We start from the raw sequence: 24,720 nt of genomic DNA, 5'->3' as shown, positions 1-24,720 counted from the left end.
TGTTCTGTATGGGAAGCACAGTATGTTCCTTGTCAGGAAGGGGAGCAGGGACATCTGCAATCAACAGCTGATAGAGCTGGCCTGTACGTGATCGATAGGCTTTCAATTGCTAGCGGCAATACAACACCGTAATTTCCAGCCAGTTCCACTTTCCCGATTTATATATCCTGGTTATGGTGTACCCCTGTTATGTACACTATGATCTGCCTAGTTGCTGTGTGCTCTTGTTATCATGGTTTGGCAATAAACTCTCTATACAGTATATTATGAACCTATCATCTTCCAGCTATCCTTACTTCTGGAGCCTATTTTTTTGTGTACTTGTACCAGATTATATAAATGCACGCACCATATTACAGCACACATGAGCTCTCTCATCAGAATCCAGTGATAGCACACAAGTGTTTACAGGGGCGCCCCTATATTAGAATATCATCTGCATTACAAAGATAATCTCACAACTATTTATGTTTTTATGGTTCTCAGATATTATACGCAATTACAGTGAATATCAGAATCCGCGCATCAGAAGAATATTGTGGAACACTGCAATGACTTACAAAATTGGCAGCAAGGCATTGAGTGCCATTCTGGAAGCAATGAAACTCGTATGCTCCCCACCTGTTGATTCTTGTTCAGAATATCATCCTAATGACTATTCTAACCTCGAGGAGTCAAAGGCAGATGGCCTGAACTGTTCACCCATCAAGGTGCCTATTCTAATTTGGAAAGGTTTTATTGATTGCGCGTATCTTGCATATGTTGTCTTGCATTTCTTCTACTTTGTTGCACCGCCATCTGCTTAATTTACTCATCATATATGTTGAGATGCCATGCCCATCCATTATCAATACATATTCCATCTGTCATCATACCATGTTTTTCCACTCAAATGTTGTTCTTCTGCATCAGACATCAAAAAGGAAGAGGGTGACTGCCGAACCTGAAGGAGCACCAGCAAAGTCCTTGAAAAACGTGGTGGTGCCAGAGAAATCATACAGCACCCCACTTATATTGGCTGTACAACCAGTGACACAAAACGTAGGACCGACTCTAGAAGACTGTACCCATACTTCACTGGCCACACCACTAGCCCCACCACACAGGACCTGCACTCCAGAAAAAGGTATACCGATTTCATTTGCCATAGCACCAGCTGTACCACAGAAAAATCCCACTCCAGCAAAAAGTACAGCAAGTCCACTGGCCGAAGACCTATCCCAACTACAGAGACGGCCAATTCCTGCAGATTGGAACCCCATTCCATTTATTCCCAGTTTAAAAGACAATGCTTTCAATGTTGTTAGGGACTACGTGCATATATTCCCATCATGGGAAGATTATTGTGAAGACAAACACCATTTTCACATCTTCCTGTCCAACTTACGTGTAAGTGCTATTATTCATGGTTATTATTTTCCTGTTTTCTGCTGATTGAACACATCAATGATTTACATTACATTGTTGTAACTAGGCGAGGGTCAATCTGGATAGTCATGACGAGCAAAGCTTGCTTGTGATTTTCAAGGAAGCATTGCAGCAGTATCGGTGTTACCTGAGGAAATCACACTTTGATGGCAAGTCTATAAACGAATTTCCGGTGAAGTCTCCTGTGCTAAATTTAGAAGACATTGAATGGAAAAACCTGTTATGCACTAGTCTCGTTCCCAGGATGAGGTACTGTCTATGAAATCACATGACAATTTGAACTTCTACTTTTCCGCATGTGCCTTACGGATCTTTTTTGCAGGAAATCTGCTCGAAGAAGAATTCCAGTTTGACAAGAACGACAGGATATCGCAAATATGTTGCCCGCTGCTTTGCTCTTGTTAGTACCTGTTGTCCTGTATCACTGTACTTGCATACATACCTGGTTCATTATGTGACAGTATGCATGATAGCTTGCTTATCAATTGTTCGCTCCAAATTAGCTGATATGTATGAATGGTTACATTAGTGTAGAATATATCCAATGCCAATGTTTTTTTAGCTCTGCATTGTTCTTGTAAGTACATGCTGTCCTTTATCAGTGTACTTATGACAGGTAGTTGTTCATGTACCATCACTCTGCAGCTTATTTTCCTTTGCCCTCCTATTTCTACACATCAGATCTATATTTACTCTTACCATAAGGTTGCTACTGAAGAAGTTTAGATGTGCATTGCTCTTGGCTGTACCTTTTGCCTGTATCGCTGCACTTACATTTATAGCTACTTGGTTATGTAGCATCACTCTTCATCTTATCTTAAATATTCTCCATTTTTTCGTATATTATCACATCTATATTTACTCTTAACAAAATGTAGAATAAAGGCAATGCTTTTGAAGAAGATTCTGTGGTAAACTTCTTGAATTCCCCCCCCCCCCATCAGCATGGACAAGGCCTTTATAGAGCCTGTCTTCACCAATAATGTAAGTTTGTCCATCTCAAGCCTTCAAACTTTGTTGTATATATTTGGTTAGGCATGACTGCAACAGCTGTTTATTTTTGGTGTTTGCATCAAATTGCTTGTTTAAAGTTTATTATATGTAGTTCATAAACAAAAGTTTTTCCTTTCTCAATTTGAGTTTTTCAGTTGTACAACCAAGTTCCTTCTTCATACCATGTAAATTAAGCTATACAGAGCAAGTGATCTTCTTTTGCACTGCATGTATGCTTCTGTTCTTCATCCTAATCCAGTGGTGTGGTGAACCTACCCACTACAGCACAATGTCATATTCTGCATTGTCTTAACTATGAACAATGTCATATCATTCTACTATTATTTAAACCGTCTCTTTATTTGCCAATCTGAAATGGCATAAATTGACAGCACACTAACCATTGATACTTATGAGTTCTTGATCTCTAATCCAGTGGTGTCGTGAAGCTGCACTAGTAGAAAAAGGGTCAAATGTTTAGCTCATTTGTCCCGGTTTGTATTTGAGCCGGCACTAATGTGACCAATAGTGCCGGTTCCAACGGCTAGGCGGGCGACGCTCATTAGTACCGGTTCGTGGCGAACCTTTAGTACCGGTTGGAGCCACCAACCGGTACTAAAGGTGGTGGCCTTTAGTACGGGTTGGTGGCTCCAACCGGTATTAAAGAGCCCCCTTTAGTACCGGTTGGAGCCACCAACCAGTATTAAAGGTGATGTGCTGCCACCCGCAGTGCACAATGTTTAGTCCCACCTCGCTAGTTGAGAGGAGCTCGCACCGGTTTATAAGCCCCGCCGCGGCTACCGTGTCGAGCACCTCTCCAAGCAGGCCTTTATGGGCCTATTGCAAGTCTTCTGCCGTGTGGGGCCTGCTGGTCCGTCTGGGCCTGCATCCTGGCCTAACTAGATGTTGGATTTTTAGTCGTATGCAGGCCGTGTCGGCCCAGTTGGCGGGCTGTTTTTGCTTTATTTAAAAAAGTCAAAAACAAAAACGGGACTAAAGGTCCCTCAGACCACGGTGTGCCTCGTGCCACGTGGTTACCCTTTAGCACCGGTTCGTGCTGAACCGGTACTAAAGGGGGGGCTTTAGTGCCCACACTTTAGTGCTGGTTACCGAACCGGCACTAAAGGGCCTTACAAACCGGTGCTATTGCCCGGTTCTGCACTAGTGCTGCCAACTACTTCACAATGTCATTTCCTACCTTGTCTTGACCTGAACAATACCATATTGTGTTAATGCAAATTTAAAGTGTGTCACTTTATTCGTCAGTAAGAAATGTGATGAATTGTCAGCACTGATACTTTTATGTGCAAAACCTGTCATCTGTCTGCTTGTTTATCTTTCAAAGTGAGGAAGATATAAGTGTTGAATAAGCGCAGTCTCATCATCTTACTCAGCTGCTTGCGCTGCAGCTCCCCAGCAGGGCTAACCTTTTCTGAACTCTATTGAAGTGCTGTCGGTTTGTATATTATTTTGTCGGCGTGTTTATTTGCACTGGTGGCGATCTTTGATGCCCAGTGTATGTAATCTGCTGTCTACTTGTGATTTATTATCATAGTGGCAAACTTTGATGCCCAGTGGATGTAATATGCCATAATTTATTTATTGTATAGTCTAGGTTTTTTCTTATTCATGATGCTACAGTTATTTTACTGTATATATATCCTGTCTTCGCAGTAAAACGGCCAAACCGTAAAATTATGGTACATAATCGGGCCGTCATGCAATCACGATGTAGGTTGGGCCTGAAACGTGCCGAATAGCTCACAGGCCGGCAGCAGCCGAAATGAACCCCGGCCCATGATTGTGCGAATCAAATCATGGGCTTTTAACTGGACAAAAAATTGTCTCTGTCCTTGTTTGGCCCAATCAGATATCGGCTGCGAGCAGGCCGGATGCAAACCGGGCCGTAGTTAGGCCCAACTATATGACGGGCTTTTAACTGGCTGAAATTAATATAGGGCCGAAATGTTAAACGGGCCCTTAACAGGGCAAAACTAATATTAGTCCGAATTACTAAGTGGGCCTTTAGCAAGTGGGCCCAAAAGCATAGTGTCTAGTTGACGGGCCGAATCTGATATGGGCCATAATTGAGCCCAAAGCCTCTTAAAGGGCCGGACCTGATCTGGGCCGTAATTTGGCCCAGAACGTGGTAGGCCTTTAACGGTCTGCATCTCATATGGGCCACTATGAGGCCCGGAGCGTGGCAGGCCATTAATGGACCAGATCAAATATTGGTCAACATTTGGCCCTAAACATGGCAGGCAGTTAATGGGCCGGCCTACTAGGGTCCTCAAAATCTTGTGGGCCTACAGCTGGGCCGGCCCATTAAGGTTGGCAAAATCTCGTGGGCCTTTAGCTGGGCCGGCCCATTATGGTCCACAAGAATCTGTGGGCCTTTACCTGGGCCGGCCCATTACGGCACACAAAAATCTTGTGGGCCTTTACCTAGGCCAGCCCGTTATGGCCCGCAAAATCTTGTGGGCCTTTAGCTGGGCCAGCCCAGTATGGTCCGCAAAATCTCGTGGGCCTTTAGCTGGGCCGGCCCATTATGGTCCGCAAAATCTTATGGGCCTTTAGTTGGGCTGACCCATTTAAACTTGTTGGGTCGTGCCATGTGTCGACGTATCATAGGCGCCTTCTGTCCAGTGAGTGGATGACATCTGTCCTGACGATGAGCCAACACGTGTTTCCTCTAGCTAATGATGATTTTACACGTGGAAAATCCCCATTGGTCGGGGCTGTTAACGGGTTATCGGATCCAAAACCCGACCCGATAGCTTAACGGCGTTCTGTTACGGTGGATGCCACGTGTCGGTGACCCTTGATGAAAGCACTTCTGTGACACACGATTTATCATCATGGAAGTGGACACTTCCGTGATGATAATTTTGGTAATGTCATGGAACACTTCTACGGCAGCACAAGTATGACTATCTTGATTCTGTCATAAATTTGTCATGTATGTACATGCATGACAAAAAACACGACCTACTATGACATACACGTATCATCACGGAAGTGTATTTTTTTTGTAGTGCCAGCAGCAAGCCGCCCGTAAGAAGCTAAAGGCCCGGGTTAAAGAAGTCCACCAGGAGCTCCAGGACGCGGTGAAAAAATGCGAGGCCTTGGAGCCTGATGCGTCAGTTCGAGGGATCAAACTCGCCAAGGCTCGTTAGAGCGTGGAGACTGCACGGAATGAGGCCCAGGCTGCCCTCCAGGAGATCCAGGAGTCCAAGAAGATCACGGCAGGTAAGGCATTTAAGATGCAAAGCAAGTATGCGGAGAAGTAGTACCTTTTACTAACCCGGGTTCGGACTTCCCCAGGGGCTTTTTCGGATTTGCCATGCAGTGTATCAGACGCCGCGGAGTTCTGTCAAGACGAAGGAGGGGGTTCTTCGGAGAGGCTCTTCTGGTCGCAGTATGCGGTAATAGAGCATCCCGTGTCCTTCACCGATCAGCTGAAACAGCTAGTGGAGCTGCATAGGGTGGCCCAACTAGCCATTAAGGATTTGATAATCTGGTTGTGGCCAGCCGAAGTTATTCCTAGCAGCTACTTCAGACTCGTGAGGCTGATTGTGAACGCCTGTCCTCGCCTGGACGTTATCAAGCGCTCCGTCTGTACTGAAGGTGCCCGTATGGCCTTCGCTCACTACAAGATGTGGTGGGCGAAGATGAACGCTATTGAAGTGGCCAATGGGCCGCCGGACGACAAGGAGCACCGCACACCCGAGCGGTATTTCCAGGATGTCGTAGAAGAGTCTTGACTTGTAACGGCGCAATGTTCGCAGGACATTGTATTTGAATAAATGTATTCATGTTGCCTTTGTCTTGTGTTATGGGAACAAAGCATGTTTTTGTAAAGTAATTTTATTATGCTTTGAATTGTTTCCTCCTGTACGGCCGTGTTGTGTGTAATCTGAGGGTTGGCCAGTCGTCGGCTTCTGCCCTCACGTAGATAAAACGAAGGTGTTCGGGATGGAATCTAAACAATCTTGATCCAATTACATGGTCCTTGAAGGAGCTGTTTAGCGCAAAGAACAAGGCAATCAGACTTTATGGCTTTAATGCCCTCACTTAGCCATAGGAGTTTTATAATAAAGCATGAGCGCAACCCCTGGTTTAAGCGAGAGTACTGTCAGCATGTGATCGGGAAGTGCCGATCTCTCGCGTAACGCGGAAAAAATCTCCAATGATTTGTAACCCTTGAGTAGATGACCGGCTCTCGCCACATCATGACAGTCAATTTTTGGCCTTCTCTATTGAGGTGCTCGTCTGGTCCAAGCCAGGGCACAATCACAGTAGTTCTCCCTTTACTACCCTAGCCGATGGAGCGGAACGTAGGGTAGCAAGCACAGGAGCCGGGCAACCCAACTATTGACCAAAGACATGATTCGGAGCCAATGCATATAATGTTAAATTCGGGGTGCCGAACTTATATATAAAAAGTGTTCGGACTGTGCTGCCATATTGTGGGGCGACAGGTAGCCCCTGGCGAATGTGAAACGTAAAAGAGTGTCGATGCAGCAAATAGGCAGATCGAAATAAAACGAAGTAAGAAACGAAAACCACATAAACTGGGCCATGAACCATTTTTATTACAACTGGATGGATACGTCAAGGCTTATCTTGTACAGATGGTGCAAAAAGTATCCGGCCATTTAACATGCCGAAATCAATAGGGCGCATCGTGCATGTCCCGAGAAATAAGTATGAATATCGTCAAGAAGAACGTATAAAGGTTACCATACACACATGTGTTGCTTGCCTCCGTTGCATTTCAGTCCTTCTAAAGGACTTGACATTAGGCCCGCGGAAAAAGGTTCCTGAAACAAGAAAATGAAATAAAAGTATGTGTGTCCGGGATCGGTCTGGCCGAATTGTAGACTCCGGGTTATCTCGTGCCTCCGTCGATGTCCATGGAATTTTGAGTCTGTAATTGTGTACGCGTGGTATGAATGCCACTACCTCATTGGGGCTGGGATGGAGCCGAATTTCTAGTCGAGCTCTTGACGAGCCGCGCTGTCCTGTTGGAGTGTAGTCCGGGCCCTCTTGATGGTGTCCAGGGGCTTGGCAGCTGGATTATAATGCTACTTGAGAAGGCTGCTCTGTACTTCTGCTGCTAGGGCAGCGGTTTGTTCCTCTGTTCGGAGGGAGCATTCCGTATTGCCATTGACTGTTATGACGCCGCGTGGACCAGGCATCTTGAGCTTGAGATAAGCATAGTGTGGCACTGCGTTAAATCTAGCAAACGCGGTTCGTCCGAGCAGTGCGTGGTAGCCGCTGCGGAAGGGGACGATATTGAAGATTAATTCTTCGCTTCGAAAGTTGTCCAGAGAACCGAAGACCACCTCCAGCGTGATTGAGCCCGTACAGCGGGCCTCTACACCTGGTATGACTCCTTTAAAGGTAGTCTTTGTTGGTTTGATTTGTGAGGGATTAATGCCCATCTTCCGTACTGTATCCTGGTACAGCATGATGAGGCTGCTTCCACCATCCATCAGAACTCGTGTTAGGTGGAATCCATCGATGATTGGGTCAAGGACCAGTGCGGCCGAACCGCCATGGTGGATACTAGTCGGATGATCTCGTCAATCGAAGGTGATCGGAAATGACGACCATGGATTGAACTTTGGGGCGACTGGCTCTGCCGCGTAGACGTCCCTGAGTGCTCGTTTGCGCTCCTTTATGGGGATGTGCGTGGCGTATATCATGTTCACCATTTTGACTTGGGGGGTGTATTTCTTCTGTCCCCCGGTGTTCGGCTGCCGGGGCTCTTCATCCTCGTCCTCACTTTGTTATCCCTTTTCTTTGTTTTCGGCGTTTAACTTGCCATCCTGCTTGAAGACCCAACAATCCCTGTTGGTATGATTGGCTTGCTTATCCGGGGTGCTATGAATTTGGCACAGACGGTGGAGTATGCGGTCCAGGCTGGAAGGTCCTTCGTTGTTTCTTTTGTAGGGTTTCTTCCATTGGCCGGACTTGGAGCCACTGGATCCGGCGTTGATTGTGGTGTCCTCGGTGTTGTCACCATTGCTTCTACGTTTGTGTCTATTGCACCGAAGCTTGCCGGTGATGTTCTTGGCCTCGGTGGGGCCTGCCTCGCTGGCTGTGTTTTTGCTACGAGCCAGCCAGCTGTTCTCGCTTGCGCAAAAGCGGGTCATGGGTGTCGTAAGGGCTGCCATTGACTTCGGCTTTTCTTGTCCGAGGTGGTGTGCTAGCCATTCGTCATGGATGCTGTGTTTGAGGGCTGCCAGGGCCTCGGCATACGGACAGTCAATGATCTGGTTCTTTTTGGTTAAGAACCTAGTCTAGTATTTTCTAGCTGATTCTCCGGGTTGTTGAACTATGTGGCTTAGCTCATCGGCATCTGGTGGCCGGACATAAGTTCCTTGGAAGTTGTCGAGGAAAGCCTCTTCCAAGTCCTCCCAGCTGCCGATGGAGTTCTCAGATAGGCTATTTAACTAGTGCCGAGCTGGCCCTTTGAGCTTTAATGGGAGGTATTTGATGTCGTGGAGGTCGTCTCCTCTGGCCATGTGGATGTGGAGAATGAAATCCTCGATCCATACTGCAGGATCGGTTGTGTCATCGTATGATTCGATATTGACGGGCTTGAACCCCTCGAGGAATTCATGATCCAGTACTTCATCTGTGAAGCAGAGCGGGTGTGCGGCGCCTCTATATCGGGCCGCATCGTGGCGGAGCTTTGATGGAGTCCGTCTGCGGCGTTCGTCCCGAGCGTGGTTAGATTTGTCATGTCCGAATAGGTAGCCGTCGTCGTGCTTCAAGGCATGTCCTCGTGATCCGTAGATCAATCTTGTGTGTCCTGCTCTACTGTCCAAAGTCTGTCGGAGGTCGTACATATGACTCCAGACTCTTCCGTCCCTATTTTGGCGGGGTGGTGGGGCGGTCTGCCGTTCGGCCCGAGTTGCCGCTTTATACCGACCGCGGGGTGGCCGTTCAGCCGCCCTGTGCCGACCACGTGGTGGTCGGTCCGCACTACGCGAGGGAGATATGTGCTCCGGCGCCTCCTCATCAAATTGAGGTAGCAGTCTGCGTTTCGGGTAGCTCTTGGCTGGGCGGTTGAGGTCGTATTCCTCGGCTATTCAGGACATTAGCCCATCTGTCGACGAGCAGGTCTTGTTCAGCTTGAAGTTGTTGTTGTTTCTTTTTCAGGCTTCTTGTCATGGCTATGAGCTGAAGCTTAAAGCGCTCCTGCTCAAGAGGATCCTCAGGCACGATGAAGTCTTCGTTGCCAAGGCTTGTCTCCTCCTCGGAGGATGGACAGTAACTATCATCCTCTGAGTCATCATCTATGCCCTGTTCGTTGGGGTTGTCTTGCCTGCTGTCGTGTTCCTGTTTGGATGTATCCCCGACAGGGTCTTCATTGTTTTCGGCATCGCCCGGAGTACTATTTTCTCCGGTGCCCGTGTTGCTGTCCTTTGAGTGGTGGGGCTTGGGGCGGCATTTGGGCCGCCGGTGCTTGGACTGTGTCTCAGAGGTTTTATTCGCATCTGGCTCTTCTTTGTCGTCGCCAGATCCTTTAGGTGTATCAACCATGTACACGTCGTACGAAGAGGTAGCCGTCCAATGTCCAGTGAATGGCGGGTATTGGCCTTGATCCTTGTCGGCATCGTCTTCCATATCGTCGATGTCTTTGGAGCCATAGTCAAGCACGTCGGTTAAGTCATCGACGGTGGCTATGAAGTGGGTAGCGGGTGGGAAGCAAGATTCCTCATCATCCATCTCTAGCTCGAACCGGACATAGTTCGGCTATAAGTCCTTCTCCAAGGACAAATTCTTTAAAGATTTTAGCACGTCACCCAAAGGCGAGTGCTGGAAAATGTCAGCGGCGCTGAACTCGAAGATCGATAACCGTTCTAGCTTGGTGTCCGCGGGCGTACACAGTTCAGAACTTATAGCCGAAGACGAGTCTGAAGTTTCGTTAAAGCGAATATTGCAGGGCATCGAGTCCATGTGCGGCTCCAACGCCGCGGACTCTATGGCCTTGGATGGCTCGATCTGCTTCGGCTCTAAGGTCGTTCTAACCACAGGAACCATCTCCTAGATGTGATCCGATGAAAGATTTAAGTCACATTCATCGGCATGAGGGGGAGCGATCATCGCGGGTTCAAATCCCTCGAAGATTAAGTCTTTAAGGATATCCACAACGTAGTTCAAGCTTCCGAATCTGACCTGATGGCCAGGGGCGTAGCTGTCGATCTGCTCCAGATGGCCAAACGAGTTGGCCCGCAGTACGAAGCCACCGAATACGAAGATCTGTCCGGGGAGGAAGGTTCCTCTTTGGACAGCGTCATTATTGACGACTGAAGGGGTATCGAACCTTTTGTCGACGGCACAGTGGATCTCTCAATGAAAGCACCAATGTCGGTGTCAAACCGGCGGATCTCGGGTAGGGGGTCCCGAACTGTGCGTCTAGGATCGATGGTAACAGGAGACGGGGGACACGATGTTTACCCAGGTTCGGGCCCTCTCTATGGAGGTAATACCATACTTACTGCTTGATTGATCTTGATGAATATGAGTATTACAAGTGTTGATCTACCACGAGATCGTAATGGCTAAACCCTAGAAGTCTAGCCTATGTGGGTATGGTAATCAGTATATGTGGTGTCCTTTCCGGAATATCCCCTTCGGTTTATATAGACACCGAGGGGGTCTAGGGTTTACATGGAGTCGGTTACATAAGAAGGAATCTTCAGTCGCTAAGCTTGCCTTCCACGCCAAGTAGAGTCCAATCCGGACACGGTGCAATCTTCGGCCTTCATGTCTTCACAGCCCATCAGTCCGGCCCATGGATAACAGGCCGGACGCCCGAGGACCCCTTAGTCCAGGACTCCCTCAGCCGCCACGTATGGCCCTTGCCTCTTGAAGCTACTGGATCGCCTCGACAATGAACTCCTGAGCATCGGGCGCTCCTCGCCCAGTGCCCTCCCGAGGGAAACGTGCGGTGAAGCACACCTCCACATGGTGCCCGAGCGCCTCCCTCGTGATGTTGGATAGGTCTGAGGCCCTCCAGAAGAGAGCCCCCAAGCCTTGCCCGAGGAGGGAACTGGGCGCGCCTTCCTATGCGAGGGAGGGAGGCGCCCCAGCTGCGGGCGCGAATCCTGAGGTAGTGCCACTAGAGACGCCGCTCTCCTGAGGCCCTGGGTGGAGTAGTTGCTTCTTCTTCTTCTTGGGGATAGCCTCGGGAGGGTACGGGGTGCCTGCGTTGTCAGGGTCTTCGATCGCGACGGCTTGGAAGGCGCACTCAAGGAAGCACACCGCATCTCTTTCTTCACAGGGGGTCGTGATGACTCCGCCGCTCCCTGGCATCTTGAGGACATTGTAGCCATGGTGGGTCACTGCCATGAACTTGGCCAATGTTGGATACCCAACGATGGCGTTGTACGGAAGACAGATGTGGGCGATGTCGAAGTCGATGAGCTCAGTGCGGTAGTTGTCACGCTCGTCGAAGGTGAAAGGGAGACGGACCTGCCCTATCAGGGTGGTGGAGCCATCGGTCACCCCTGAGAAAGGCTTGGTAGGCTGTAGCTGGTTGTATAGCACTTGGAGGATATCGAACGTCTCGGCATACAGGACATTGAGCCTTGCGCCGCCGTCGATGAGGGTCTTGGTGACTTGGACATTGCTGATGATGGGTGAACAGAGCATCGGAAGGACACCGGCAGTCGCCGCGCACTTGAGCTGGTCCGCCAAGCTGAAGGTGATGGCACACTTGGACCACCTGAGCGGGCGCGTGGCCTCGAGCCTGGGAAGGGACGCATTCACCTCATGAGCAAACTTCTTGAAGATGTGCTGGGAAGCTGGGGCCTGAGCTCCGCCCAAGATGTGGGCGATAGCGCGTGGCTCCTGGAAGCCCCCAACCCCATCGTCCTGATGGTGGTCATCGTTCTTCCTTGGTGGTGGCGGTAGTGGAGGGAGGCCAGCATCGCCCTGAGGATGGTCCTCACGAGGCTGGTCCCTCCAAACGCCCTCACGAGGTTGTTCCTGCCATTGGTCCTCACGAGGCCGGTCGCGCCACTCCTGACGGGGGCCGCAGTCGTCCCAATATCCTCCACTTCATCCTACTCCTCGACCATAGCCCCGGTCGTTGCGCTCGGGGCGTCGACCGAAGCGTCCATCTCGAATGGCCCTAAGCTCTTGGCAGTCATTGGTGTTGTGGCTGCGTACATTGTGGAAGGCGCAGAACGGACGGCTGCTCTTAGACAACTCAGGGTGGTCCCCGCCGCGCTTCGTGTCCGGCTCCGCCGCGAGCACGGCTACTCCCTTGTGCTTCACGTCCTTGGCCTTGGCTTTCTTCTATTTTGGGTCGGCAGCAGGGAGCTCGAGGAGGGAGAGGCGCCCCTCCTCAGCTCTTGCGCACTTGGTCGCCATGTTAAACATCTCCATGGCCATGCACGGATCCTCGTGGATGGTGAGCTCCTCCTTCCTATTGCCGTCACGGACGCCATCAGAGAACGCTGAGATAATAGCCTCGTCCATTACCTTGGGAATCTTGAGGCGAAAGCTATTGAAGCGCTGGATGTACTTCTGCAGGGTCTCTCCTGGCTGCTGTTTGATGCGGCGCAGGTCACCCGCGGCTGGTGGGCGGTCGCGAGTGCACTGGAAGTTGGCGATGAAGCGGTCGCGCATCTCACCCCAGGAGGAGATTAACCCCGGGGGCAAGTTCAGGAGCCACGGGCGAGCACCATCCTTGAGAGCAAAGGGAAACCAGTTCGCCATGACTTTCTCGTCGCCGTTGGCCGCCTCGATGCTCAGTTCGTGGAGCTGCAAGAACTCCACAGGGTCGGGGGTGCCGTCGTAGTGTGGAGGCAAGTCTGGCTTGAACTTGCCTAGCCAGACTATGCTACGTAGCTCTAGAGTGAAGGCACGGCAGCCTGTTGTGGCCACCTGGGCCCGTCGCGGGGGCGAAGCTTGATCTTGATGCCTATGCACCGCCGCCGCAGGCGGCACGCGGTCTTGATGTGGTGGTGTCAGGAGTACAGGAGCGTTTTCCGGCGGTCGGGGAACTTCTTGGCAGCTTCCTTCTTCGTGCACGAGCACCCGGCGCGCCGGGTCGCGCGAGGGACCACGCGTCTTAGTGCCAGGACGCCGTCTTGGTGCGAAGGTGGCGGAGACGCTCCACGAGCTACATCGCCCTCAGCTGGAGCAGGGCGAGGCAGCAAGAGAAATGGTACCGGGGTGCCCCCAGCGGCGCTGACTGATACGTCTCCAACGTATCTATAATTTTTTATTACTTCATTCTATATTATCTACTGTTTTGGACATTATTGGGGTTTATTATCCACTTTTATATTATTTTTGGGACTAACCTGTTAACCGGAGGCCCAGCCCAGAATTGCTGTTTTTTTGCCTGTTTTAGGGTTTCAAAGAAAAGGAATATCAAACGGAGTCCAAACGGAATGAAACCTTCGGAAACATGATTTTCTCATCAGATAAGATCCAGGAGACTTGGACCCTCCGTCAAGAAAGCCACGAGGCAGTCACAAGGGTGGAGGGCGCCCCCCCTAGGGCGCGCCCCCTGCCTCATGGGCCCCTCGAAGCTCCACCGATGTACTTCTTCCTCCTATATATATCCACGTACCCCCAAACGATCAGATACGGAGCCAAAAACCTAAATCCACCGCCGCAACTTTCTATATCCACGAGATCCCATCTTGGGGCCTATTCCGGAGCTCCGCCGGAGGGGGCATCGATCACGAAGGGCTTCTACATCATCATCCAAGCCTCTCCGATGAAGTGTGAGTAGTTTACTTGATACCTACGGGTCCATAGTTAGTAGCTAGATGGCTTCTTCTCTCTTTTTGGATCTCAATACAATGTTCTCCCCCTCTCACATGGACATCTATTCGATGTAATCTTCTTTTTGCGGTGTGTTTGTTGAGACTGATGAATTGTGGGTTTATGATCAAGTCTATCTATGAATAATATTTGAATCTTCTCTGAATTCTTTTATGTATGATTGGTTATCTTTGCATGTCTCTTCGAATTATCAGTTTGGTTTGGCCTACTAGATTGGTTGTTCTTGCCATGGGAGAAGTGCTTAGCTTTGGGTTCGATCTTGCGGTGTCCTTTTCCAGTGACAGAAGGGGCAGCAAGGCACGTATTGTATCATTGCCATCGAGGATAACAAGATGGGGTTTTTATCATATTGCATGAAACTATCCCTCTACATCATGTCATCTTGCTTAAGGCGTTACTCTGTTTTTTACTTAATACTGTAGATGCATGCTGGATAGCGGTCGATGAGTGGAGTAATAGTAGTAGATGCAGAATCGTTTCGGTCTACTTGTCTCGGACGTGATGCCTATATACATGATCTCACCCACCATAGAATACTTATGCTCTTGAGAGAAGCCACTAGTGAAACCTATGGCCCCCGGGTCTCTTTCTCATCATATCAATCTCCATCACTTTATTATTGCTTTGATTTTACTTTGATTTTACCTTTTACTTTTTATCTCTATACCAAAAATACCAAAAATATTATTTATTATCTCTATCAAATTCTCAGTTTCGTAAGTGACCGTGAAGGGATTGAGTGATTGACAACCCCTAAGCGTGTTGGTTGCGTTCAGCTATTATTTTTGTGTAGGTACGAGGTACTTTTGCGTGGCCTCCTACTAGATTGATACCTTGGTTCTCAAAAAATTAGGGAAATACTTACGCTACTTTGCTTCATCATCCTCTCCTCTTCGGGGAAATCCAATCCAGTGCTCAAGAGGTAGCATTGACGAGCTCGGCAATGCGGTCCAGCCAGTCCTCGTAAAGGTCGTCGACCGGGCGGTACCGCAGGAGCTCGCTTGCCATGAGCAGCGCGGCCTACGCGTCTGTGGGTGCACGACGAGTGTGGGACGATGAGCCGACCAGAGTCAGCGACGGGTTGGCGGTGTGGTCGTCCTGTCGCACAGAGGGGTGTAGCGATGATGCTTGTTGCTCGTTTCCCGCCGGGCCTATGGCGGCGGGTGATGGAGAACGACGGGGAGGCCCGCCGATAGGAGCTGTCTGAGCGACATGGGCAGCGAGGGCGGCTCGATGCTCAGTGCGGGCTCGGCGTGCGTCAACCATGGACGTGGTGGAGTAGCGGAGCGTGGACCGACGGAAGAAAAGCTTCAGCGCACCCCTTCCTGGCGCGCCAAATGTCAGATTATGGGTTCCGACAAACCCTTGAGGTTCGAACTCTAGGGTGCGCACGAGGATCTCTCTCCCCCTAGCTCACTCTCTTAGCACGATCTCAAAGCCTAGCTCGCCGAACCAGAGGGACACAAAAGTTTATACTGGTTCGGGCCACCGTTGTGGTGTAATACCCTAGTCCAGTGTGGTGTGGTGGATTGCCTTGTAGGCTGAGGGTGAACAAGTACAAGGGAAGAACAGCCTCCTGAGGAGAGGTGTTCTTGAACTTGGTGAGCTTGTTTAGTGGCCTTGGTGGAATGGATCCAGTCCTAGATCAGATGCCTCCCTACGGTGGTGGCTAGTCCTATATAGAGAGGGCCGGGTCCTCTCCCCAAATATTAGGCCGGAAGGGATCCCACAATGGCCAATTTGAAGGGGGACAACTAGTACAAGTTATCCTAACAAAAGGTGGTCTTCGCCTGCCAAAGACTCTGGTAGTGATGCCATCGTGGGCTCCATGGTGACCTCCGTCCTATCGTCCTGCTGGTCTGTAACACCCACGATGCGGCTATATCTCCCACGTGTCGAAGCACGACTTAGAGGCATAACCGCATAGTGGGCATGTCGCAAGAGGGGTAATCTTTACACATCCCATGTACTGAATATGAAAGGGATAAAGAGTTGGCTTACAATCGCCACTTCACACAATACAAGAGGGGTAATCTTTACACATCCCATGTACTGAATATAACATTACATCATCCAGAATACAATCAAGGTCCGACTATGGAACCAAAATAAAGAAAGACCACCCCTAATGCTAGATTCCCGATCGCCCCAACTGGGCTCCTCTACTGATCGATAGGAAACGAAACAACACAACCAACATGATCTTCATCGAGCTCCCACTTGAGCTCAGCTGCGTCATCCGCACTGGTATCAACGGCACCTGCAACTGGTTATGGAAGTAATCTGTGAGTCACGGGGACTCCGCAATCTCACACCCGCGAGATCAAGACTATTTAAGCTTATGGGTAGGAAAGGGGTGGTGAGGTGGAGCTGCAGCAAGCACTAAGCATATATGGTGCCTAACTTACGCAAATGAGAGCGAGAAGAGAAGCAAAGCACGGTCGAGAAGCTACAAAGATCAAGAAGTGATCCTGAAACTACTTATGTTTCAAGCATAACCCGAGACCATGTTCTCTTCCCGGACTCCGCCGAAAAGAGACCGTCATGGCTACACACGCGGTTGATTCATTTTAATTAAGTTAAGTGTCAGGTTCTCTACAACCGGATATTAACAAATTCCCATCTGCCCATAACCGCGGGCACGGCTTTCAAAAGTTCAAAACCCTGCAGGGGTGTCCCAACTTAGCCCATCACAAGCTCTCACGGTCCACGAAGGATATTCCTTCTCCCAGGAAGACCCGGTCAGACTCGGAATCTCGGTTACAAAACATTTCGACAATGGTAAAACAAGACCAGCAAAGCCACCTGATATGCCGACAAATCTGGATAGGAGTCGCACGTATCTCGTTCTCAGGGCACACAGGATGGCAAGACGTCGGGTTGGCATAAACCCTGGTTGCCCAGGGGGCGCGGGACATTGTCCAGTTTGGACCAACACTCGGAGGAGCACTAGCCCAGGGGTTTAAAATAAAGATGACCCTTGAGTCTGCAGAACCCAAGGGAAAAAAGCTTAGGTGGCAAATGGTAAAACCAAGGTTGGGCCTTGCTGGAGGAATTTTATTCAAAGCGAACTGTCAAGGGGTTCCCATTATAACCCAACCGCGTAAGGAACGCAAAATCAAGGAACATAACACTGGTATGACGAAAACTAGGGCGGCAAGAGTGGAACAAAACACCAGGCATAAGGCCAAGCCTTCCACCCTTTACCAAGTATATAGATGCATTAAAGTAAACAATATATAGTAATGATATCCCAACAATATCCATGTTCCAACATGGAACAAACTCCATCTTCACCTGCAACTAGCAACTCTATAAGAGGGGCTGAGCAAAGCGGTAACATAGCCAAACCACGGTTTGCTAGGAAAGGTGGGTTAGAGGCTTGACATGGCAATATGGGAGGCATGATACAGCAAGTGGTAGGTATCGCGGCATAGCAATAGAGTGAACAACTACCAAGCAAAGATAGAAGTGATTTCGAGGGTATGGTCATCTTGCCTGCAAAGTTCTCCGAGTTGATGAAAGCTTGAACCTCGTAAGCATACTCAACGGGTTCCTCGATCACAAACTCGTCTCCCGGCTCTACCCAAAGCAAGAGCACAAGCAAAAGAAACCACAATAAACCACGGTGCAATGTGCAAGCAACATGATGCAAAACATGACATGACATGCGGGATGTGATATGCAATGCATATGAATGCTCCCGAAGGGAAATATTGAACCAGGCCTCAACTTGGCAAACCAAGAGTGCCGCTGGAAACATGAGTTGATTTCGGTCGAAATTGATATAAAGATCACCAGAATCGGATGCACAATTTGCAAACGGCAAGCAAAACAATAATGGCACAATTCTGCAATTAACAGCATGATGCCATCTAGAATGCAACAAGAAACTAAGCTACTGCACTCCAACATAGCAACAAAGCACGTGGCAGTGATCTACTCAAGATGCTTGACAAAAGATGAACACTGAGCTACGACTAAATCACACAAGAGCAGGTTCAAACAAGCATGGCCAAAGGGCAAAAGATATCAGCTTCACAGACTTAGTGAAAATAACATGTCAGGAATTAACATCAGGAAGCAATGTTTAGAGCAAGATATCAACATGCTACAGGAACAGAACATAGCAATACAAGGCATGGCATGAATCTACTCAAAGCATATAACAAAAGTCCCTTACTGACCATAAGCCAAAAGGGATCAGGATATATGATGGCACCCATGTAAACATAGCAAGTTTCGTTAACAGATTCAGACTTAGCAGAAAACTGGGCATGGCATAAACAGAATTATGAAGGCATCTTTGCGAGCTCGATTCACTCACCACAAGGCATTGCATGACAAGCTAAGCATACTACCAGCAAGAAGACATGTTCATGAAGCTAACCAAGGCAAGAACAATATTAAAGCATGCTTGGATCAACTACAACAACCATGGCAAAAATGATTAACATGTAAACAATCTGCCAGGAACATTTTATAGAAAAAGTAGAGAAAGATTGAGTCATGCTAGGGCACTCCATAAATTCAGACAGTGACATGTATGGATAGGGCACAACCATATGTCCAAATCATCCTTACTGAACATACTCAAAAGAAGCATGGATGTCACTATAGCAACATGAATACATCGCATAAAAATAACAGCAGAGCAAAGACTTAATGAAATTCTAAGTCCCTGAAATCAGTAATCTCACGAGAGCTACTTTGCATGCATGTGCTAGTCACCACGATGATCACAAAAATACATGGCATAGACCCCTCTAAAGATGGCATGGCATAGCCGAAAACACATGTAGACCTTAAGTCCATATGCAGCACACAATAAATGTAGCAAAAATGACAAATGTTCAAGATGGACTCAAACAAGCATGGCACAGTGGAACAAAATGAAGAGCACATCCAGATGAACGTTTTGGTATATCATGCATGCAAAACGGAGCTACGGATGAGGAGTTATGGCATGTAGAACAGAGCTAGCAAATATATCGAACTGGGGACTTAGAGAAAATCTCACCCTCTGAAAAGTCAATGGGACAAGATGGCGCGGGACGAGGGAATCCGGGAACGTGGTGGTCTTTGGTTCATGAACCGGTGGATCTGGTCCACCTCCAGATCCGGCCGGACGGAGCTCTGGCGAGGCGCGGGTCGAGGTCACCGGAGGGCGCGGCGACGGGGCGGCGCGGTCCCCGGCCGGAGAAGGGGCGCTGCAGGCATGCGGGGCAGGCGAGCGAGGCGGCGCGCCGACGAGGAGGCGAGGCGGTGACGAGCGACGGTGGGGTACCGGCGGGGCGCGGCTAACGGGCGTCGGCGAAGCTCAAGCGGCGGCACCGAAGAGCCGGCGAGCGGCGGCGCAGCCGGGTGCCTGCGGGCGTGGGCGGCGGGGATCCAGGCCCGGGCGGACCGGATCTGGGTTCCACGGGCCTGCGGTGGGACGAGAGAGAGGCGTGATGAGGTGGTGCTGCCGGATTGGAGGAGGGAGGCGGCGGCGCTGACGTGGCGCTCCGCCATTGGTCGGGCGACATGGCCGGCGGGACATGTCCGACGAGGGTGGACATGTCCGGCAGCGCGGTGGAGAAGGGCTAGGGTTTAGACTGCGCGAAAAATCCGGGAGGAGCACATATTTATAGGTAGAGGGAGTTAGCAGAGTCCAAATGAGGTGCGGTTTTCGACCACGCGATCGTGATCGAACGGTCAAGAGGATGGAGGGGGTTTGGATGGGTTTTGGGCCACTTTGGAGGGGTGTTGGGCTGCAACACACACGAGGCCTTTACGGTTCCCCGGTTAACCGTTGGAGTACCAAACGGACTCCAAATGGTACGAAACTGGACAGGCGGTCTACCGGTGGTGTACCAAGGCCGCTTGGCAAATCTCGGTCCATTCCGAGAACGTTTAACACCCGCTCACGAAAAGAGACAAAAGGGGAACGCTGGAGGATGTAGGAGTGTCGGATTGCAAAACGGACAACGGGGAAAATGCTCAGATGCATGACACGAACACATATGCAAATGCGATGGACATGATGACATGATATGAAATGCATGGCATGAACAAAATGCAAAAAAAGACAAGAACCCAACCACGAATCTCACAACACCTCTCCGGAAAAGGCAAAAGTTGGAGTTACAAATGTGGAAAGTTGTATCCGGGGCGTTAGATGGTCTTGGTCTTGTTGCACCAATACGGAAACCTTTGCCTGCTGCCTTGGGACTCCTCGCCTATGCTTTCCCCTTTAGCACCAAAGACGCAACGAGTACTCTACGCCTGCTGGCGCCCGCCTGGCCTTGGTCGTGATGTCTCACATCACGCACTCCTCGCGAGATACCCCTTGCATAGATATCTCCGCTCCTCGGGAGGCAGCCTAGGGAGGCCGCCCTGGAGGAGGTTTTGGTGTCGTCCGCCTCGCGAGGCTTGGCCCCTCGCGAGGGTCTTGAGTGGCTACTGGTGAAGATGGGCCGTACCAGGCTGCTGGTGGAGCCATGCCCTGGGCCGTAGGCAGGCAAGTCTGGGTACCCCCGTTCCCAGAACGTCGACACAAGGTTTATAGGAGAACGAGTAGTGATAACCCACAAGTATAGGGGATCAATTGTAGCCTCTTTCGATAGGTAGGAGTGTCAAACCCAACGAGGAGCTAAAGGCAGAACAAATATTCCCTCAAGTCCTATCGACCACCAATACAACTCTACGCACGCTTGACGTTCGCTTTACCTAGAACAAGTATGAAACTAGAAGTACTTTGTAGGTGTTTTTGGATAGGTTTGCAAGATAATAAAGAGCAAGTAAATAAAAAGTAGGGGCTGTTTAGATAAAGACACAACTAAATTAGTTTTAGTAAATAGCTTTTTGTTACGAGAAAGTTATTTGTCCCTAGGCAATCGATAACTAGACCGGTAATCACTATTGCAATTTTATATGAGGGAGAGGCATAAGCTAACATACTTTCTCTACTTGGATCATATGCACTTATGATTGGGACTCCAGCAAGCATCCGCAACTACTAAAGATCATTAAGGTAAAACCCAACCATAGCATTATAAGGCATCAAGTCCTCTCTATCCCATGCGCAACAACCCCCTTACTTGGGTTTGTGTTTCAGTCACTCACGCAACCCACTATAAGCGAATACATGAACGTATTGCAACACCCTACAGCGGGGATCCCTCACGCTTGCGTGACATGGAGAGCACCATAGGACAGCACCAATAATAAAACATGCAAATCAAACCAATCTTGATCATCAAATAGCCCATACGACAAAATGGATCTACTCAAACATCATAGGATAGCCATACATCATTGCGAAATGATATATAGCGTTGAGCACCATGTTTAAGTAGACATTACAGAGGGTAAGAGAGAGGTTACACCACTGCATAGAGGGGGAAGAGTTGGTGATGATGGTGGTGAAGTTGTTGGTGAAGATTGCGGTGATGATGATGGCCCCCCAGTGGCACTCCGATGCCACCGGAAGCGAGGGGTAGAGAGCCCCCCTCCTTCTTCTTCTTCCTTGACCTCCTCCCTAAATGGGAGAAGGGTTTCCCCTCTATTCCATGGCCTCCATGGCGTGGGAGGGGCGAGAGCCCCTCCGAGATTGGATCTGTCTCTATGTCTCTCTCTGTTTCTGCGTTCTCAGATTCTACCCTTTCACCGTTTCTTATATTCCTGGAGATCCGTAACTCGGATTGGGCTGAAATTGTAACACGATCTCTATCCAGATATTAGCTTTCTTGCAGCGAAAGAAGGGCATCAACCTCCTTACGGGGTGGTCACGAGGGTCAGGGGCGCGCCCCCGTGCCTCATGACCCCCTCGGGCATCGTCTCGCGTGGATTTTTCTTCCCAAAAAGCATATATATTCCAAAAAAATCTCCATCAGTTTTTATCCCGTTTGGACTCCGTTTGATATGGATATTCTGTGAAACAAAAAACATGCAACAAATAGGAACTGGCAGTGGGCACTGGATCAATATGTTAGTCCCAAAAATAGTATAAAACGTTGCCAAAAGTATATGAAAGTTGTAGAATATTGGCATGGAACAATCAAAAATTATAGATACGATGGAGACGTATCAGCATCCCCAAACTTAATTCCTGCTCGTCCTCGAGTAGGTAAATGATGAAAAAGATATTTTTGATTTGGAATGCTACCTAGCATAATCTTGATCGCATATCTAATCATGGCATGAATATTAAGATACGAGTTATTCAAAGCAATAGTCTATCATTTGACATAAAAACAATAATACTTCAAGCCTACTAATAAAGCAATCATGTCTTTTAAAAATAACATGGCCAAAGAAAGTTATCCCTACAAAATCATATAGTCTGGCCATGCTCCATCTTCACCACACAAAATATTCACATCATGCACAACCCCAATGACAAGCCAAGCAATTAGTTCATACTTTTTAACGCGCTTCAGCTTTTTCAATCCTCACGCAATACATGAGCGTGAGCCATGGACATAGCACTATAGGTGGAATAGAATGGTGGTTGTCGAGAAGACAAAAAGGAGAAGATAGTCTCACATCAACTAGGCGTATCAATGGGCTATGGAGATGCCCATCAATAGATATCGATGTGAGTGAGTAGGGATTTCCATGCAACTGATGCACTAAGAGCTATAAGTATATGAAAGCTCAAACTGAAACTAAGTGGGTGTGCATCCAACTTCCTTGCTCATGAAGACCTCGGGCATTTGAGGAAGCCCATCATCGGAATATACAAGCCAAGTTCTATAATGAAAATTCCCACTAGTATATGAAAGTGATAACTCAAGAGACTCTCTATATGAAGAACATGGTGCTACTCTGAAGCACAAGTGTGGTAAAAGGATAGTAACATTACCCCTTCTCTCTTTTTCTCTCATTTTTTATTTTTTTTAATTTTTTTTGGGCCTTCTCTTTTTTTGGCCTTTCTCTTTTTTTTCGTTTGGAGTCTCATCCCGACTTGTGGGGGAATCATAATCTCCATCTTCCTTTCCTCATTGGTGCAATGTTCTAATAATGATGATCATCACACTTTTATTTACTTACAACTCGATATTACAACTCGATACTAGAACAAAGATATGACTCTATATAAATGCCTCCGGCGGTGTACCGGGATGTGCAATGAACTAGCGTAGCAATGACATCAAAAAATGGATGAGCCATGAAAACATCATGCTAGCTATCTTACGATCATGCAAAGCAATATGACAATGAATGCTCAAGTCATGTATATGATGATGATGGAAGTTGCATGGAAATATGTCTCAGAATGGCTATGGAAATGCCATGATAGGTAGGTATGGTGGCTGTTTTGATGAAGGTATATGGTGGGTTTATGGTACAGGCGAAAGTAGCGCGGTACTAGAGAGGCTAGTAATGGTGGAAGGGTGAGAGTGCGTATAATCCATCGACTTAACATTAGTCATAGAGAACTCACATACTTATTGCAAAAGTTTATTAGCCCTCGAAGCAAAGTACTACGTGCATTCTCCTAGGGGGATAGATTGGTAGGAAAAGACCATCGCTCGTCCCCGACCGCCACTCATAAGGAAGACAATCAATAAATACCTCATGCTCCGACTTCGTTACATAACGGTTCACCATACGTGCATGCTACGGGAATCACAAACCTCAACACAAGTATTTCTACTAATCCACAAATACACACTAGCATGACTCTAATATCACCATCTTTATATCGCAAAACTATTGCAAGGAATCAAACATATCATATTCAGTGATCTACAAGTTTTATGTAGGATTTTATGACTAACCATGTGAATGACCAATTCTTGTCATCTCTCTAAGTAGATATAAGTGAAGCAAGAGAGTTTAATTCTTTCTACAAAAGATATGCCCATGCTCTAACAAATATAAGTGGATCAAAAGAGCATTCTACAAATGGCGGTTGTCTAAGTGAAGAGAAACAGGCAATCCAAACTTTAAATGATATAAGTGAAGCACATGAAGCATTCTATAAAGCCAAACTAAAAAGATATAAGTGAAGTGCATAGATCATTCTATAAATCAACCAAGGACTATCTCATACCAGCATGGTGCATAAAAGAAAAATGAAAACTAAATGCAAAAGACGCTCCAAGATTGCACATATCGCATGAACGAAACGAATCCGAAAACATACTGATACTTGTTGAAGAAAGAGGGGATGCCTTCCGGGGCATCCCCAAGCTTAGACGCTTGAGTCTCATTGAATGTTTACTTGGGGTGCCTCGGGCATCCCCAAGCTTGAGCTCTTGCCTCTCTTCCTTCTTCTCACATTGAGACCTTCTCGATCATCGAACACTTCATCCACACAAAACTTCAACAGAAAACTCGGTAAGATCCGTTAGAATAATAAAGCAAATCACTACTCTAAGTACTGTTGAAAACCAATTCATATTTTGTTTTTGCATTATAACTACTGTAATATAACTTTTTCATGGCTTAATCCACTGATATAAATTGATAATTTCATCAAAACGA

The sequence above is a fragment of the Triticum urartu genome, chromosome 1A (genome assembly GCF_056163025.1).
Source record: "Triticum urartu cultivar PI428250 chromosome 1A, HENAU_Tu73, whole genome shotgun sequence".
In the NCBI taxonomy this organism is placed as follows: domain Eukaryota; kingdom Viridiplantae; phylum Streptophyta; class Magnoliopsida; order Poales; family Poaceae; genus Triticum; species Triticum urartu.
The sequence above is the reverse complement of the archived record's forward strand: the minus strand, read 5'-3'. Positions refer to the sequence as shown.